The sequence below is a fragment of the Lineus longissimus genome, chromosome 15, assembly GCF_910592395.1.
Source record: "Lineus longissimus chromosome 15, tnLinLong1.2, whole genome shotgun sequence".
Classification (NCBI taxonomy): domain Eukaryota; kingdom Metazoa; phylum Nemertea; class Pilidiophora; order Heteronemertea; family Lineidae; genus Lineus; species Lineus longissimus.
In genome coordinates this window covers 7,130,012-7,133,346 of record NC_088322.1, presented here as the reverse complement: position 1 = coordinate 7,133,346, position 3,335 = coordinate 7,130,012, and positions in this window count along the sequence as shown.

Sequence of the window (3,335 nt, the reverse complement as noted above, 5' to 3'; positions counted from 1 at the left end):
AGCTTTGACCGGAAATGCTTTTTCTTTGTAAACCATCACACATCAGTTACATGGCGGCCGTGGCTAACCCGTGTAGGCGACACTTGGGGGGGTCGAAGACCAATACTTCGTCCCCAAAAGGACGATGTACAGTGTAGTGGATCGAGGCTATATAATGGGCTAATGTTTTTGACCCTCAAAAAAGGTCCCTGGTCCCGACGCACAAAATACAAATGGCCAACCTAAACATGGTGTCGGGGGAGGGGGGGGGTATGTCCCTCGAAAACCCCAACAACATACCCAGTGCTCACTGGCCAAGCATTATCCAGATCACATTCGCGTTTTCGGTCGCACGCTTGTCAGAAAGAGGATAGGATGGTTCTTGATCATGGTCTCATGTTGTGACGATGTTCCTGAAGTATTTGAATATGATGGTTCTTGATCATGATCTCAGGTTGTGACAATGTTCCTGAAGTATTTGAATGATATGGTTCTTGATAATCATCTCATGTTGTGACAATGTTCCCTGAAGTATTTGAATATGATGGTTCTTGATCATGATCTCAGGTTGTGACGATGTTCCCTGAAGTATTTGAATATGATGGTTCTTGATAATCATCTCATGTTGTGACAATGTTCCCTGAAGTATTTGAATATGATGGTTCTTGATCATGATCTCAGATTGTGACAATGTTCCCTGAAGTATTTGAATATGATGGTTCTTGATCATGATCTCAGGTTGTGACGATGTCCCTCAGTGAAGCATTTGAAAATGATGATTCTTGATCATGATCGTAGGTTGTGACGATGTTCCTGAAGTATTTGAATATGATGATCCTTGATCATGATCTTAGGTTGTGACGATGTTCCTGAAGTATTTGAATATGATGGTTCTTGATCATGATCTCAGGTTGTGACAATGTCCCTGAAGTATTTGAATATGATGGTTCTTGATCATGATCTCAGGTTGTGACGATGTCCCTGAAGTATTTGAATATGATGATCCTTGATCATGATCTCAGGTTTTGACAATGTTCCTGAATTATTTGAATATGATGGTTCTTGATCATGATCTCAGGTTGTGACAATGTTCCTTGAAGTATTTGGATATGATGGTTCTTGATCATGATCTCAGGTTGTGACAATGTTCCCTGAAGTATTTGAATATGATGGTTCTTGATCATGATCTCAGGTTGTGACAATGTTCCTGAAGTATTTGAATGATATGGTTCTTGATAATCATCTCATGTTGTGACAATGTTCCCTGAAGTATTTGAATATGATGGTTCTTGATCATGATCTCAGGTTGTGACGATGTTCCCTGAAGTATTTGAATATGATGGTTCTTGATAATCATCTCATGTTGTGACAATGTTCCCTGAAGTATTTGAATATGATGGTTCTTGATCATGATCTCAGGTTGTGACAATGTTCCCTGAAGTATTTGAATATGATGGTTCTTGATCATGATCTCAGGTTGTGACGATGTCCCTCAGTGAAGCATTTGAATATGATGATTCTTGATCATGATCTTAGGTTGTGACGATGTTCCTGAAGTATTTGAATATGATGATCCTTGATCATGATCTTAGGTTGTGACGATGTTCCTGAAGTATTTGAATATGATGGTTCTTGATCATGATCTCAGGTTGTGACAATGTCCCTGAAGTATTTGAATATGATGGTTCTTGATCATGATCGCAGGTTGTGACGATGTCCCTGAAGCATTTGAATATGATGATCCTTGATCATGATCTCAGGTTTTGACAATGTTCCTGAATTATTTGAATATGATGGTTCTTGATCATGATCTCAGGTTGTGACAATGTTCCTTGAAGTATTTGGATATGATGGTTCTTGATCATGATCTCAGGTTGTGACAATGTTCCCTGAAGTATTTGAATATGATGGTTCTTGATCATGATCTCAGGTTGTGACAATGTTCCTGAAGTATTTGAATGATATGGTTCTTGATAATCATCTCATGTTGTGACAATGTTCCCTGAAGTATTTGAATATGATGGTTCTTGATCATGATCTCAGGTTGTGACGATGTTCCCTGAAGTATTTGAATATGATGGTTCTTGATAATCATCTCATGTTGTGACAATGTTCCCTGAAGTATTTGAATATGATGGTTCTTGATCATGATCTCAGGTTGTGACAATGTTCCCTGAAGTATTTGAATATGATGGTTCTTGATCATGATCTCAGGTTGTGACGATGTCCCTCAGTGAAGCATTTGAATATGATGATTCTTGATCATGATCTTAGGTTGTGACGATGTTCCTGAAGTATTTGAATATGATGATCCTTGATCATGATCTTAGGTTGTGACGATGTTCCTGAAGTATTTGAATATGATGGTTCTTGATCATGATCTCAGGTTGTGACAATGTCCCTGAAGTATTTGAATATGATGGTTCTTGATCATGATCTCAGGTTGTGACGATGTCCCTGAAGCATTTGAATATGATGATCCTTGATCATGATCTCAGGTTTTGACAATGTTCCTGAATTATTTGAATATGATGGTTCTTGATCATGATCTCAGGTTGTGACAATGTTCCTTGAAGTATTTGAATATGATGGTTCTTGATCATGATCTCAGGTTGTGACAATGTTCCCTGAAGTATTTGAATATGATGGTTCTTGATCATGATCTCAGGTTGTGACAATGTTCCCAGAAGTATTTGAATATGATGATCCTTGATCATGATCTAAGCCGGGCTATCTGTTGCAATTGAATTCATACGATGAAGACAATGTTATATTGGTCCTTCTTCACCACTGGAGGCTGGAACTGTATAAATAGGGCCAGGGTAAATCCCCAGGAGAACCAAGTATTGTGTGGCCCATTACCATTAATCCTCTCGAACGTTGCCGCAAACACACGATGAGCGACTCGATCGGGCACTATAGGCCCTATCAAAAATATTGGCACGGTTGCTATGCAGAGTTTCACAGAACATCAAAGAGCTATCAATAAAAAGCTTTTCCCTAACAACACCCTGGGCTCCACACTCCACCAAAATATTTGAGACCCGCTCTTTCCTCGTTCGAGGGAAAGCTTGCTGGTATACTTCGGTGGCGGAGTACCTCTCCTACCTGGCGAGCAACTCTCCGCCGGCCGGAGAATATCTGGACAGACAGTAGACAGAGCCACGCGTTCCTGCGGGTCCTTACGAATATCAAACAATCGATCCGGGATCATATGCGAGTTGTTGGCTTCAGTTTCCATCTGCGATACCAGAAAGAGCTCAGTGATATATATTATGCGAATCCAGTCCCGTGTTCGAGAGTTGTGAGAGGATATCAATCGTTTAGTTTCCCTGGGGAACCCAAGATTTTAAATT